This window comes from Ictidomys tridecemlineatus, chromosome X (assembly GCF_052094955.1).
Source record: "Ictidomys tridecemlineatus isolate mIctTri1 chromosome X, mIctTri1.hap1, whole genome shotgun sequence".
Classification (NCBI taxonomy): domain Eukaryota; kingdom Metazoa; phylum Chordata; class Mammalia; order Rodentia; family Sciuridae; genus Ictidomys; species Ictidomys tridecemlineatus.
The window spans coordinates 26760027-26777092 of NC_135493.1; the positions used below are offsets into that span (position 1 = coordinate 26760027).

A 17066-nucleotide genomic window follows, 5' to 3' on the forward strand; every position below is an offset into this window, starting at 1 on the left:
ATTTGATTCAGTAGTTTTTTATCTTGTTTGTTTTTATTTTTGCCTTGCTGGGGATCAATCCCAGGGACTCACACATGTGCTTTAGTACTGAGCTATTCCCCTAGCCCTGTGGTTTGCTAGTTTAAATGATATCTTTTGGCTCCTACCTTTTACCTATGCAGCAATCATGAAGCTTATGCAACATTTCTTCTTTGTATTTTTAGTTGTATTTCTATTTTGTCTATGTTCTCCAACTTAACCTTTTATTTGGTTTAAATTTAGATTTATAATGAAACATATTCAATTCTGAGTATCTATTTTTAGTTGGATGAAAATTGACCCCTAGTAGAATCCTCAGGAAGAGCAATTGAATACAAAACTTCCTGAGATCTTGAAATTTTTTTTTTTGAATTTTTAATATTTATTCTTTAGTTCTCGGCGGACACAACATCTTTGTTGGTATGTGGTGCTGAGGATCGAACCTGGGCCACACGCATGCCAGGCGAGCGCGCTACCGCTTGAGCCACATCCCCAGCCCAGATCTTGAAATTTTTAAATGGGAATTTTGAGCTCAAACATTAATTTTTTTGTTTGAGTTTCTTTAAAATGTGTCTCCAGTGTTACCTTATTTCTATAATTCTTTCCAGTAGTTTTTTTTTAAGAGAGAGTGAAAGAGGAGAGAGAGAGAGAGAGAGAGAGAATTTTAACATTTATTTATTTTTTTTAGTTCTCGGCGGACACAACATCTTTGTTGGTATGTGGTGCTGAGGATCGAACCCGGGCCACACGCATGCCAGGCGAGCGCGCTACCGCTTGAGCCACATCCCCAGCCCCTTTCCAGTAGTTTGATGCCACCAGTTTTTCTTTTCTTGTAGGTCACTTAGGGTTTTCTTCCCTATAGATTCACAATGGTTTTTCCTATATCATCAATATCTGTTTGACTAGGTTTTTATCAGAATTGACAGTAAATGTTTTCAAATACACAATGGGATCTTTAAATATGTAGAATTAGGTGTTCTTTTATTTCCATTAAGTTTTGTTTAAATTGTATTTTAAATATTAGTTCAGTTCCTTTGTTTGCTTTTTCTTCTTCTCAAAGGATTCCAGATATATTATACCTATCACTTTCATTTTCCTCTTTACTCTTGTATTTTATTTTGGTTCTGTGGCCTTCGAAAATTTTTTTGTGCCTGTTCTTTCTAACTCATACTGTATTTTTAAATTATATCAATTCTTTTTTTAAGTATCTTGTAACTTCTTTTCTGAGATGATTTTCTTTTTTTTTTTTCAATATATATATATATATTTTTTGATACTGGGGATTGAACTCAGAGCCACTCAACCACTGAGCCACATCCCTGACCCTGTTTTGTATTTTATTTAGAGACAGGGTCTCACTGGTTTGCTTAGGGCCTCACTTTTGCTTAGGCTGGCTTTGAACTCATGATCCTCAGCCTCCCGAGCTGCTGAGATTACAGTCGTGTGCCATGGTGCCTGGCTCAATATCTTTCTTGAGTCCAGTCAGCACTCACTTTTCCTTTTTGTTTCTAATGTGAAATTTTGAATTTTGGATCTGTTTTATTCTTTCATATTGGTAATTACTTGTTTAATTATATTTAATTTGTGTTTTTCTCTGCTTTCTGGTTCTTTTATTCAAGGATGATTAGTTTTTTTAAAAAAAACATTTATTTTTTAGAAGTAGTTGAACACAATACCTTTATTTTATTTTCATGTGGTGCTGAGGATAGAACCCAGGGCCTCGCACATGCTAGATGAGCACTCTACTACTGAGCCACAACCCTAGCCCAGGGATGATTAGTTTTATAAGCTGAAAAATTTTGATGCTTGCTTTTTTTTTCTCCCTTTATAGGAACTTTGCAAATGTTGTTCTCCTTTTTCTAATCATTCTAAAGTACATCGAATTTCCCTAGTTTAGCAGTAACAGTTTATTCTGTGTGAAGAAATGGTTGGATGCTTTATTTGCTTTGTTAGTTAAAGAGCACCCTCTTCTGTTGATATAATAAAGTACAATTTCTTTAATAAATGGTGCTTTTGAGGAGAGGGGTCATTTGATCTTCTGATTCTGTGATGCTTCTCCTCTAATGGTTACTGCTTCATGTTTTCCTGCTTCCTCTTGTCCTGTGCAATTTTTAGGCTCCTTCCTTTTCATTCTGAGTCATTGCTCTAATCCAGTAGGTCTCAAACCTGTTCTTGTTTATTCACTTGCTCATTGTGGGACTTTGTCTTTTCAAGTGTGCACAGTATGTGTTGTTATGTTCTACTATTGACAGTACCCTGCAGAAATCCCTTCTCTTCCTCAAAATTCCTCCTTGATATTTCATATAGATAAAATCATATATATGGTCCTTTATGATTGGTTTCTTTCACTTAGTATAATATCTTCAAGATTCATCCATGTTGTATCAGTATTTGATTGCTTTTCATGACTGAATAATATTTCATTATATGAATATATAATATTTGCTTCATCCATTCATCAACTAATTGATAGGTGGTTTGTTTCCACTGTTTGGCTGTTATGTAGGGTTATTTGGGGAGAAGTGCTGGGAATTGGACTCAGGGATCACATATACGTGCTCTGCCACTGAAATGTCTAGGTATGTATACCTAGGGGTAACATTACTGGGTCTATATGGGAATTGTATGGTTAGCATTTTGAGAAATGGACAAATTGTTTTTAAAAAATAATTGTTCTATTTTACATTGCTGGTAGCAAAAACGGGGTTTCCCATTTCTTCATATCCTCACCAACACTTATTGTCTTTTTTATTATAGCCCTCCAGTGGGTATGAAATGGTATCTCATTATGGTTTTGATTTTCATTTCCTTAATGTTGAGCATATTGATCACTCATGTGTCTTTGTGTTTGCTATTGAATTTTAAGATTATTTAATATATCGTTCTGTATATATATCTTTGTCATATATATAATTTGCAAATATTTTCTTCCAGTCTGTGTATTGTGATGGTTATTTATGTATTACAAAAATTTAAATTCTGATGAAGCCCAATTTTTTTGTCACTTGTTCTTCTGATGCTATATCTAAGAAATAATTGCCTAGCTTAAGGTCACAAAGGGTGCCCTCTCCATTTTATGAGTCTATCATAATCTGGATATTAAATCTCAAAAAAAGTTTAAGAAAGAAAAGCTACAAGTTAATCTGTATCTTGAACAGTTAACAAAATATTGGACAAATATTAGTAAGCTGAATCTAGCAACACATAAAAGAGTAATAAGTAATTGAATTTATCCTAAGAACATAAGCTCAATTTAACCTAAAAATAAATTGATGTAGAGTCTGGAATGGTGGTGTGCATATATAGTCCCAGCTATTCAGGAGGCTAAGGCAGGAGGATTGTTTGAGCCCAGGAATTTGAGATAAGCCTGGGCAACATAGTGATAATCTGTCTCTAAAAATTTAAAAAAAAAGGAAAAGAAAGTACAGTAAATTATCATGATTAACTAGAGAGTTTAACAAGGTTGCTAGATACAAAATTGGTATTCCAAAATAAATGATAAAACTCTAGGCAACTATCCATTTCATCTAAAACTTCATGTTCATTGACATAATGTTGCTTATTATTTTCTTTATTATCTTTTTATTTCTATTTTTTGGGGGGTTACCGGGGATTGAACTCAGGGGCACTCAACCACTGAGCCACATCCCCAGACCTTTTTTATATTTTATTTAGATACAGGGTGAGTAATACTTCATTGTGTTTATATACTACATTCTCTTTATCCATTCATCTGTTGAGGGATACTTAGGTTGGCTCCATATGTTAACTATTGCGAGTTGAGCTGCTATAAACATTGATGTGGCTACATCACTGTAGAATGGCAATTTTAAATCCTTTGGCTATATACTGAGGAAAATAGTAAATGACATAATTTTATTCTTCTTTATGGCTGAGTAATAATCCATTTTGTATATGTACCACATTTTCTTTATTCATTCATCTTTTGAAAGGCACATAGGTTGGTTCCATAGTTCAACTATTGTGAATTGAGCTGCTATAAACATTGATGTGGCTGTCACTGTAGTATGTTGATTTTAAGTCCTTTGAGTATAACTGAAGAGTGGGATAGCTGAATCAAATGGTGGTTCCATTCCAAGTTTTCTGAGGAATCTTCATACTGCTTTCCAGAGTGGTTGCATCAATTTGCAGTCCCAACAGCAATGTATGAATTTCCTTTTTTCCCCACATCCTTGCCAACATTTGTTGCTAGTTGTATTCTTGATAATTGACATTCTGACTGGAGTGAGATGAAATTTCAGTATAGTTTTAATTTGCATTTCTCTAATTGCTAAAGACGTTGAACATTTTTCATATATTTTTTGTCCATTTGTATTTCTTCTTCTGTGAAGTGTCTGTTCAGTTCCTTTGCTCATATATAGATTGGATTTTGTGTGTGTGTGTGTGCATATTAAGTTTTTTGAGTTCTTTGTATGTTTTGGAGGTTAATACTCTGTCTGAGGTGCAGGTGGCTCTCTCTCTTCACATTCTTGATTGTTTCCTTTGCTGTATGGAAGCTTTTTAGTTTGATACCATCCCATTTATTGATTCTTGATTTTACTTCTTACACTTTAGGAGTCTTGTTGAGGAAGTTGGTTACTAAGCCAACATGATGGAGATTTGGGTCTACTTTTTCTTCTGGTAGGCATTGGATCTCTCTTGTTTAATGCATGGATCCTTGAAAAATTTGAGTTGAGTTTTGTGCAGAGTGAGAGATAGGGGTTTAATTTCATGTTGTCAAATATGGATTTCCAGTTTTCCCAGCACCATTTGTTGAAGAGGCTATCTTTTCTCCAATGTATGTTTTGGGCACCTTTGTCTAGAATGAGGTAACTGTATTCATGTAGGTTTTCTCTGTGCCTTCTATTCTGTACCATTGTCTACATGTCTATTTTTGTGCCAGTAACATGCTGTTTTATTTTTTAAAATACTATTTTATTTAAACTCATATATGAAAAAAGACTATACTATCATATTTATATACATACTGATACTGGAAACAGAATTCAATAACAAATCACATTTGAATTTTATAAGATACACAAACATTAAAACACTGATTGGTTATAGAAAGCGAAGTAGGAAAAAAAACACCATAAGCTATAATTTTTCTTTTCATTAAAGAGCAGCACCCTCTGAGAAGATTGAAATCAATTAGTAATCTTCATCTACACTACAAAATAATATATCCAAATGAACGTTAGTGATTGTACTGATTTTATTACTTTTACTAAGCTACTTTGTCTTCCTCACATCCAATGTAAAGAAATAAAATAATATAAAGAAAATTATTCACAATAAAAAGGGTCTGCTGCATTCCTGCAGGCCTGGCAGTATTGTACAATAGGGAGCACATGATGACTCAAGTGGATCAATGTACCATTTTGATTCTGATCCACTGAATAGAATCTCTTTTATATCTGGTGACTGGACAAACTCCATGGGAGCTGTGATAGACTGAACCATTTCTGTGGTATCCCCAGATCTCACTAAATAAGAAAAGACCTTATGCAAGTAAATATAACAATTGATCTGTCTATATATTATAGGCTCTTTCTTTAGTATAGGTGGGGGAAACTTTTCGAGTACATAGATAAAAGTATTATTGTGTATTAAAGATAGCTGGATTGATATTGTGTTGTTACTATAAAGACCATATACACATCAGAAACCATTATTCCATTAAGAAGTTTCCACAACTTTTATCAATTCTTCAATTAATGGAGCAAGTTTTTCTAGTGTTTTGAACATGAGTATGTGCTGTATCTTGTCAAATGCCTTTTCTGAATCTATTGAGATAATCATGTGATTCTTGTCTTTAAGTCTGTTGATGTGATAAATTATGTTTATTGATTTCTGTATGTTGAACCAACCTTGCATCCCTGACATGAACCCAACTTGGTCATGGTGCACTATTTTTTAAAATTTATTTTTAGATGTTGATGGACTTTTATTTTATTCATTTATTTATATGTGATGCTCAGAATCGAATCTAGTGCTTCACACATACAAGGCAAGTGCTCTACCGCTGAGCTACAACCTCAGCCCCATGCACTATCTCTTAAATATGTTTTTGTATGTGATTTGCCAGTATTTAATTGAGAATTTTTGCTCTGTGTTCATGAGGGATATTGATCTGATGTGTCTTTTCTGGTTGTCTGTTTTTCTAGTTTTGGTGATAATAGCTTCATAGAATGAGTTTGGAAGTGTTCCCTCCTTTTATATTTCATGGAATAATTTGAGGAGTATTAGTGTTAGTTCTTCTTTGAAGGTCTAGTAGGAATCAACTTGAGAATCCATCTGGTCCTGGGCTGTTGTTTTTTGGTAGGCTTTTGAAGGCTTCTTCAATGTCATTATACTCATGATACTCCTGCCTCAGGTTCCTGAGCCACTGAGATTACAAGCATGAACCACTATGCCTGACTTATTTTATTTATTTTTTTAGAGCCTTATAGTTGTACACAATAGTTGGGTTCATCCTGACTATATGGATTTCTGTGTGTGTTTTTTTTATTTAGTAGTCTTTAAAATTAGTACTTGTTATTGAAAACAACTTGATCAAAAAACATTTCAGAATTTTTGACACCCGTTTATTATGGTTTGGATCTTGAATGTCCCCCAAAGGCCCATGTGTTAAAGACTAAGCCCATAGCTTGGTATTATTGGAAGGTAGTAGAAACTTTAGGATGTGGATCCTTTCTCTCTTTCATTTCCCAGTTGCCAGGAAGTGAGCCATTTCCTCTACTACATGTTCCTGCCATGATGTACTGCTTAGCTCCAGAAACAAAAGTAAGAAGAACAATCAACCGTGAATTGAAACCTCTGAAACTGTCAACCAAAATAAACTTTTCCTTATTTTAAGTTGATTAGCTCAAGTATTTGTTATATTAATGGAAAACTGACTAGCACACTAACACACACTAAAACAAAATTTAGCTGGGTGTATTCGAGCATGCTTATAATCTCAGTTCCTCAGGAGGCAGAGGCAGGATTACTTTAAGTTCAAGGATAGCCTCAGCAACTTAGCAAGGTCTTAAGCAACTTAGTGAGACTCTGTCTCAAAAAAAAAAAAAATAAAATAAAAAAGGCTGGTGATGTGGCTTAGGTTAAGCACATCCCCAGTATCAAATAGCAACAATAACAACAAATTTAATGAAGAAAGAAAGCAAGAGTATAATACCTATCTTGGGGACATTAAAACTAATCTAGAGACAAAGCAAGGGATTGAACTTTGCAAGGCTATTAATTATTCCTAAATCAAATTATAAATTTATTCCAATACTGACTTTAGAATTCCATAGTACTTTTTGGATAGCTGGCAAAATAATTTTTTAAAAATATTTTTTAGTTATAGATGGACACAATATCTTTACTTTGTTTATTTATTTTTATGTGGTGCTGAGGATCAAACCCAGTGCCTTACATGTGCAAGGCAGTCACTCTGCCACTGAGCTACAGCCCCAACTCCCTGGAAAAATGATCTTAAAGATTTATCTAATTAAATATATGCAAGAATATCTAGGAAGTTTATAAAAATAAGTTTAATAAAGGAAAGTCTAGCTCTACTGCATATTTAAAAATATTAAAATGTGATAATAATTTTAAAAGTATGATATGACAATTGAAAGAGTAGGAAACAAATGCTGGGCATGGTGATGCACATCTGTAATTCTAGTGACTTGAGAAGCTAAGGCAGGAGGATCACAACTAAGGCCAGCTTCAGCAACTGAGTAAGGCCCTCAGCAATTTAGTGAGACTTTGTCTTAAAATATAAAATAACAAGAGCTGGAGAGGTAGCTCAGTGGTAAAATGCCCCTGAATTTAATCCTCCAGCCACGAAAAAATAGTAAGAAACAATAAACTAAGTATATATGACAATTTAGATTTTGGTAAAAGTAGAATTTTGAAACCATTAGGGAAAATATAACATTGCCCAATAAAGTTGTCTCTAAAATTGGCTAGCCATTTGAAAAAATAGAAATGATTTGCTACCTCATTCCTTATTCCAAAATAAATATAAATGAATCAAGGATATAACTAATAGAATCATAGAAGTAATATAACAGAAAACTAGTGAGGATTTTTCTAAGCATGACACAAAGCCAAGAAGGTCTAAAAGCAATTTAGACATAAATTTACCTACATGGAAATAAGAAAAAAATAAATCCTGCACAGCATAAAATACCATAAATAAAAATAAAAATAACCAAATTGAGCATAAATATTTGTACTACATATGAAACCACAACTTTATTTAATGCAAAAAAAAAAAAAAGAACCAACGGAATGACCAATGGAAAAGTGGACAAAGAAAATGAGAATTTGTTGTTGTTGATGTTGAGGTGGGCTCTCACTACTATGTTACCCAGGTTGGTCTTGAACTTATGTGCTCAAGTGATCCTCCTGTCTCAGTGTTCCAAGTATCTAGGACTACTACAGGTATGCACGACTGCACCCAGCTCACCTGTTTGTTTCATCCAGGCCCTCAATGGAGTAGATGATGCCTATCCACATTTGTGAAGGCATATTTTCTTTGCTCACATTCAAATGCTAAACTCTTTTTGTAAGAGAGAGAGGGAGAGAGAGAGAGAATTTTTTAATATTTATTTTTTAGTTCTCGGCGGACACAACATCTTTGTTGGTATGTGGTGCTGAGGATCGAACTGGGGCCGCACGCATGCCAGGCGAGCGCGCAACCGCTCGAGCCACATCCCCAGCCCACAAACGCTAAACTCTTCAACTGGACACATGAAATTAACCATTATGCTGTTATCCAATCTGTGTATTGTAAGGTTTTTAAAAAATAAAATACAGAAATAAAGTAAATATCAAAAGCAGAGAAGATGGTGGGATCAAGCTAGGCAGCAAGTCCAGATCTCCTTACAATGTAGAAAGGAGGCAGTGAATAAAAGCAGAATTGAGAGGTGGATAACAAAATAAATGCTCTAAGAATTGGGAATATATAGTGTGAGATCTGGAGAGACTGGAAGGTGGATTACCAGAGAAGAAAACAGAACTGAGTGCTCTAATTTGAACCTGTGGATAAGAGGGGAGGGGCATCAGAGAGAGAAAGTGGGGAAGCAGATATATCTCTTATGCTCACCCACTTAAAAACTGTTGGAAAGACAAACAACATTTAAAAGGCAGATGGCTCCTTAAAACAGCACAAACTGCTTAAAATCAAATCATGAAAAGCTGAACAGGGACCCCCACAGCCATTTGTGGAGCCTGCACCCAACCAGTCAACCTCTTAAATCAGCATGGCATCTTCCCATGCCCAGAAAGCTAGGAATTAAACTAGAGAGAGAAGCTCCCTGAAGTGGGCCCTCTTAAGATCTGACCAGAAAGAATTTCTAGAAGAACCATAAATTTTAGAAACCCCCTCCCCTTCCCTCTCACTGCAAACAAGAGGAATGCAGTGGGCTGGTGGGGTCCTGGGCTGAAGAAGTGCACCTAGTCCTGCTCAGCCTCTGCAACTGAGGCAAGGGTGAAAAGCTCTACTTACACAGGCTCTCTTGACTAAGACAGAGGCTACAAGGAAGCAGCTTTGGCCTCAAATAAAGGAAAATTGATTCGCTATACACCAATTATGGACACTGGGGGGAGGCACCATGGGAAGACTAGGGACAGTCCCCAGGATCTCGGGCCCATACTAGATGGAAGCTGCCTGAATATCCAGTAACATACAGACCCACTTGGTGATTGTCACAGTCTATGCAGCAGAAAAGGCTAGATACCAGACTTAGTAGGTGCAAAGCCTGAACCATGATTGCAACTGGCAAGTGACAGGGCATTATTTGGATACTTGCAGGATCTTGCACCAGACTTATCAAGCAGAAGGAATCAACACTCAACATTCACAACATGTGACAGCAGAAACTAGAGTCCAGATATAGAGACCCTTCACTATAGCACCTCAGAGAGCAAAGGCAGCAGGGGGGAATACTCCTGCACCACAGAACTTCTGCAGGAAACCCACAACCAGTGTCCGTGCACACAGAGACAACTACTAGGATCTTCACTACTGTGAAAAGAATCTAGCAGAGGGGAACAAGTACACTGGTGACCCACAACAAACATAGGAGCTCTTCATAGTCTGCATCTTGAACTTCTGTGACATTAGAATCAACCAACTCATGACACTGCACCCTCTGAGACTATAAACAACTCTAATGTCAACTTTGACCATATAAATAACTCCTTAACTTGAATGATAATTGTGAACCCAATAGCCAACACTGTATCTCTAATTTATATGAATGTATGTCATCTAATGGTTTAAAGCATTAATTAGAATCAATCTTCTTATCTTTGTTTTCCTAGCATTAGTTTTATACCTACTTCTCTTACCCCCACTAATCCTCTTGCACTATCTGCTACTACCTCAGATAACATTCATTCTCTAGTTTTCCTTTCTATCTTGGTGTAAAAAACTGTTTTATAGCTTTTACCTCCTTTTCCTTCTCTTCCCTTCCCTTCCCTTCCCTTCCCTTCCCTTCCCTTCCCTTCCCTTCCCTTCCCTTCCCTTCCCTTCCCTTCCCTTCCCTTCCCTTCCCTTCCCTTCCCTTCCTTTCCTTCCCCTCAAACATTTGCCTAAATTTCTTCCTCACTCCTCTTAGCATTCAATTAAAGTTATAGTAAATTTACTAAATTTAGTTACTATTTTTTACTTGTTCCATAACTTTATTATAGGTTTTTACCTGAAATTGAGGAACTTCAGAGAACAATTGCAGGTTGAATATTATGAAGCTTGCCTCAGAAGTGATTACATCAATAAGGCTCAGTGCTATTTCTTAAAGTGGAGCTGATATTGGGATCAGCAGAGGTCACATATCAAATTAAAATATCATAATCTATATATCCACCCAACACAAGGCTCTTAAGAAAAAGCTCACATAGTAGTCCTTCACTTAAAAGTCAGAGCTGTAATGATAGATGGGTAGACATACAAACAATATGAAAAATCAAGGAAAGAAACCATCAAAAACAATCCTTAATACTTCAACAGCAGACTTCATTGACACCATAAAAGAGAAAATGTCAGAGAAGAATTTAGAAAATTTGTAATTAATCTATTCTTTGAGCTAAAAGATGATGTAAAGAGTGAAATCAGAGAGAAAATACAAGAAGCGAAAGATCACTTTAATAAAGAGAGATTCTGAAAAAGAATCAAATGGAAATCCTTGAAGTGAAGAAATAAAAATATAAAATTAAAAATTTAATGGCAAGCATCACCAATAAATGAGACCAATTCAAGGATGGATTTTCAGGCCTTGAAGACAAACCATATAATCTTGAAAATAAAATCAACCATAAAGAAAAGATATTAAGAAACCGTGAACAGAATATACAAGAAATATGGGATAATATGAATAGGCCAAATTTAAGATTCATTTGAATAGATGAAGGCTATAAAGTACACATATCAGGAATGCAAAATCTATTCAATGAAATAATAGAAAAATTTCCAAACCTTATAAATGGAATGCAAAATCAAATACAGGAGGCACACAGGACTCCAAATATACAAAATCACAACAAATCCACTCCAAGACACATTATTATGAAAATGCCTAATATATAGAACAAGGATAGGATTTTAAAAGATGCCAGAGAAAAACAACTGGTCACATTTAGAGGTAAACAAATCTGAATTTTATCTGATTTCTCAACCCAGACCCCAAAGCAAGGAGGGGTTTGGAATAATATATACCAAGTTCTGAAAGAAAATGAATGTCAAGTAAAAATATTATACCCAGCAAAATTAGACTTCAGAATTGAAGATAAACAAAAGTTAAAAGATTTCACAACTAGCAGTCCTGTACTATATACTCAATAAAATATTTCATGAAGAAGAAATGGAGAATAAAAATGAAAACCAGCAGAGGGAGTAACTACACTAGAAGAATAGTTACTCAAAGGATAATTGAATTCAACTTAAAAAGTAGAAATAAATCAAAATGCCAGAAAATAAAAGTCATCTCAAAAATAAAATTGAATGTAAATGGTAAAAAGCCATCAATCAAAAGACATAAGCAGATTGGATTTAAAAAGAAGACCCAACAGTATACTGTCTTCCAGAGACTCACCTCACAGACAAAGACATCCACAGACTTAAGGTGAAAGGATGGGAAAAAATATTGCATTCACATGGATACTGTAAACAAGCAGAGGTTACTTTTCTCATACCAGATAAAGTGGGCTTTAAGTCAAAATTAATCAGAAGAGACAAAGAAGGTCATTTCATACTGCTTAAGGGAATTATGGATCAATAAGATATAATGATCATAAATACTTACATAAAATAAACCCTTCTCAATGTCAAGAATGAAATACACCACAACGCAATAATACTGGGTGTCTTTAAAATGCTTCTCTAATCACTAGATATATCTCCTGAACAAAAATTTAATAAGCAAGCTACAGAACTAAAAAAATACAATTAATAATTTAGGCCTAACAGACATATATAGAATATTTCATCCATCAATGACAGAATACACTTTCTTTCCAGCAGCACATGGAACATTTTCTAAGCTAGACCATCTCTTAGTCCACAAAGCAACTTTTAGAAAATACAAAAAAATAGAGATAATAACTGTATTCCATCAGATCATAATGGAATAAAATTATAAATCAATGATAAGATAAAAATAGAAACAACTCTATCACCTGGAGACTAAATAACTTACTATTGAATGATGAATGGATAGCAGAAGTAATCAGAGGTGAAATAAATAAATACTTAGAGGTAAATGAGAATAGTGATATGACATGAAAATCCCTGGGACACTATGAAAGCAGTTCTAAGAGATCATACATTAAAAAAAGACCAAGTAAATAATCTAACATTACATCTCAAGACCCTAGAAAAAGAATGAATCAATAAAAACAGTAGAAGACAGGAAAAAATGAAAATCAGAGCCACAATCAATGAAACTGAGATTAAAAAACAATTCAAAAAATCAATGAAACAAAAAGTTGTTTTTTTTAAATAAACAAAATTGATAAACTCTTAGCCAAGCTACCTAAAAGAAAGAGAGGAAAACTCAAATTATTATTATTATTTTTATTTTTTTCCCATTTGTCAAAGTGTTTATTATAAATGATTCATTTTTATATAAGGCATACATTTTGGACAAAATCTGTTCAATGTTCACTACTGGTATGAGTTTTCAGATGTTCAATGAATTTAAAATCTGAATAAGTTTTCAAAATATTATTTAACTTTTTAGGGTTTCTGGGCACAATGAATTCTCCAAAAATCAGTAGTGTTTAAGAAACATGTGGTTATGAAATGTTTTTTCCATTTATATTCTCTCTAACCAGTATGTATCCACAGGTGCTGAGTATTGGTGAATAAATTTTAAAAAACGATGGTTAGATGCCACGAAGTAGGTGGCAATGCCTTAACCGTATGCGTGTTGTCAGGCCCAAGGGCCTCTTCCATCCTTGTCAAGGGGAGTGCTAACCTTCTCTCCTTTCATACAACACAAAACTCAAATTATTAAAGTTCATTATGAAAAAGGAAATATCACCACAGACAATACAGAAATATAGAGGATAGTTAGAAACCATTTTGACAAATTATCCTCTAAATCTTGAATACATTGAAAAATTCTTAGAGATATATGTCCTACCTAAATTGAACCAGGAAGGCATAGAAAATATGAACAGATAAATTTCAAGTAATGAAATTGAAGATGTCCTCAAAAGTCAACAAGGAAAAGCCCAGGACTGGATGGATTCGCAGCCAAGTTCTACAAGACCTTTAAAAAATAACTAATACTGATCCTCCTCAAATGATTCCATGAAATAGAAAAGGTGGGAACTCCACCAAACTCATTCTATAAAGCTAGTATCACCCCAATATCAAAACCAGACAAAGACACATGAAGAAAAGAAATCTTCAGACTAATATATTTGATGAACATAGATGTAAAAATTATCAATAAAATATTGGCAAATCACATGAAAAACATGTTAAAAAGATAGTGCACCATGATCAAGTGGGTTTTATCCCAAGAATGCAAGATGGTTTCAACATACAGAAAACAACAAATGAAATTCATCACATAAATAGACTTAAAGACAAGAATCACATGATTATCTCAATGTATGCAGAAAAGCAGCTGGGCATGGTGCTGCATGCCTATAATACCAGAGGCTCAGGTGGCTGGGGCAGGAGAATTGCAAGTTCAAAATCAGGCTCAGCAACTTAGCAAGGGCCTAAGCAATTAGTGAGACCCTGTCTCTAAATAAAATAAAAGGGCTGGAGATATGGTTCAGTGGTTAAAGGCCCTTAGGTTCAATCCCCAGTACAAAAAATGCAGAAAAAGGATTTGACAAAATATAGTATCCATTCATGTTTGAAGCACTGGAAAAGCTACAGAAAATAACTCAACATTGTAAAAGCTATATATGACAAACCCAAGGTCAACATCATTTTAAATGGAGAAAAACTAAAAGCATTCCCTCTAAAAATACAAACAAATGTCCAGTTTCACCACTTCTATTCAACATAGTCCTTGAAACTCTAGTCAGAACAATTAGGCAAAAGGAAGAAATTAAAGGGTTACAAATAAGAAAAGAAGAACTCAAACTGTCTCTGTTTGCTGACATGATTCTATATTTAGAAGACCCAAAACTCTACCAGAAAACTTATAGAACTCATAAATGAATTTAGCAAAGTAGCAGGATATAAAATTAACATCCAGAAATCAATTGAGTTTCTACACTCCAATAATGAATCAGCTAAAAGAGAAATTAGAAAAAATAAAACATCTCATTCACAATAGCCTAAAAAAAACACCTTGGGAATCAATCTAACAAAAGAGGTGAAAGACCTTAGAAGATGGAAAGATCAGGCTGGGGTTGCAGTTCAGTAATAGAGTGGTTGCCTATCACATGTGAAGCATTGGGTTCAATCCTCAGTGCCACATAAAAATAAATACATAAAATAAAGGCATTCTGTCCATCTACAAGAAGGAGAACAAGATGGAGGAGGAGAAGAAGGAGGAGGAGAATGAAGAGGAAGAGGAGAAGAAGAAGGAGAACAAGATGGAGGAGGAGAAGAAGCAGGAGGAGAATGAAGAGGAAGAGAAGAAGAAGAAGAATGGGCTGGAGCTGTAGCTCAGTGGTGGAGCACTTGCCTAGCATGTGTGAGGCACTGAGTTCAATTCTCAGCACCACATATAAATAATTAAAATAAAGATCCATCAACAACTAAAAAAGTATTTACAAATTATTTAAAAAGAAGAAGGAGGAGGAGGAGGAAAAGAGGAGGAGGAGGAAGAGCAGGAGGAGGGAGGAGGAGGAAGAGGAGCAAAGACCATGTTCTTTGATAGGCAGAATTAATATTGCCAACATGGCCATACTACCAAATGCAATATATAGATTCAATGCAATTCCTATGAAAATTCCAATAATGTTCTTCATAGAAATAGAATTCTTTGGAACAATAAGATGTTCAGAATAGCCAAAGCAATCCTTAGTGGGAAAAGTGAAGCAGGAGGCATCACAATACCAGATCTTAAATTATCCTACAGAGCTACAGTAATAAAAACAGCATGGTATTAGCATCAACACAGGCAGGAAGACCAATGGAATAGAATAGAAGATACAGAGACAAACCCACATAAATATAGTTATCTCATACTAGACAAAGGTGCCAAAAACAATTATTGGAGAAAAGATAGCCTCTTTAACAAATGGTGCTATGAACACTAGATATTTGCATGTAGTGCAATGAAATTTAACACCCATCTCTCACCCTGCCTACAAAAAACTCAACTCAAATACCTAGGAATTAGACCAGAAACCCTACACCTGCTAGAAGAAAATGTTGGCCCAACACTCCAACATGTCAGCTCAACTGACTTCCTTAACAAGACCCGTAAAACACAAGAAGTTAAAAAAAATCAATAAATGGGATGTCATCAAATTAAAAAACTTCTTGACAGCAAAACCATCAAGAGTGTGAAGAGAAAGCCTACAAAATGGAAGATAATCTTTGTAACCTGCTCCTCAGATAGGGCATTAATAAACAGGTTATACATAGAGCTCAAAAATTTAACACCCCAAAAAAACCACACAACCCAATCAATAGATGGGCAAAGGAAATAAATATACATTTCTCAAAGAAGAAATATAAATGGCCAACAAATATATGAAAAAATGTTTAACATCTCTAGCAATTAGAAAAATGCAAATTAAGACTATACTGAGATTTCATCTCACTCCAGTCAGAATGGCATTATCAAGAATATAAGCCGGGCATGGTGGCTCATGCCTGTAATCCCAATGGCTTGGGAGGCTGAGACAGGAGGATCTCAAGTTCAAAGCCAACCTCAGCAAAAAGTGAGGAGCTAAGCAACTCAGTGAGACCTTGTCTCTAAATAAAATATAAAATAGGGCTGGGGATGTAGCTCAGTGGTTGAGTGCCCCTGAGTTCAATCCCTGGTACCAAAACCAAAACAAAACAAAACAAAAAATAAACAAACAACAACAACAAAACCAAAACCCAAAAAACAAAGTTGTGCTGCAATTGTGTACAATCAATGTTGTCAGATATATCTAATTAAAATAAGCATATATTTTTTTAAAAAAAGAATACAACTAACAACAAATGTTGGCAAGGATGTGGGGGAAGAGGTACACTCATACATTGCTGTTGGGACTGCAAATTGATGCAATCACTCTGGAAAGCAGTATGGAGATTCCTCAGAAAATTTAGAATGGAACCACCATTTGACCCAGTTATCTCACTCCTCAGTTTATATCCAAAAGAGTTAAAATCAGCATATTAAGTTACACAGCCACTTCAATGTTTATAGAAGCTCAATACAGACTAGTTAAGCTATGAAACCAACCTAGATGCCCTTCAAGGGAAGAATAGATAAAGAAAATGTTGTATATATACACAATGGAGTGTTACTTGGCCATAAAGAAGAAAGACTTTATGACATTTGCAAGTAAATGGATGGATCTGGAGACTATCATGCTAAGTGAAATAAGCTAATTCCATAAAACAAAAGGTCAAATGTTCT

General features: G+C 34.9%; 1 non-coding gene across 1 annotated transcript; it reads right to left on the reverse strand.

Moving 5' to 3' along the window:
• Positions 1–13386: 13386 nt before the first annotated feature.
• On the reverse strand, positions 13387–13512 carry LOC120891209 (U6atac minor spliceosomal RNA). The gene has a single exon (XR_005735586.2). It is a non-coding gene; the product is annotated as a U6atac minor spliceosomal RNA (small nuclear RNA).
• Positions 13513–17066: the final 3554 nt, after the last annotated feature.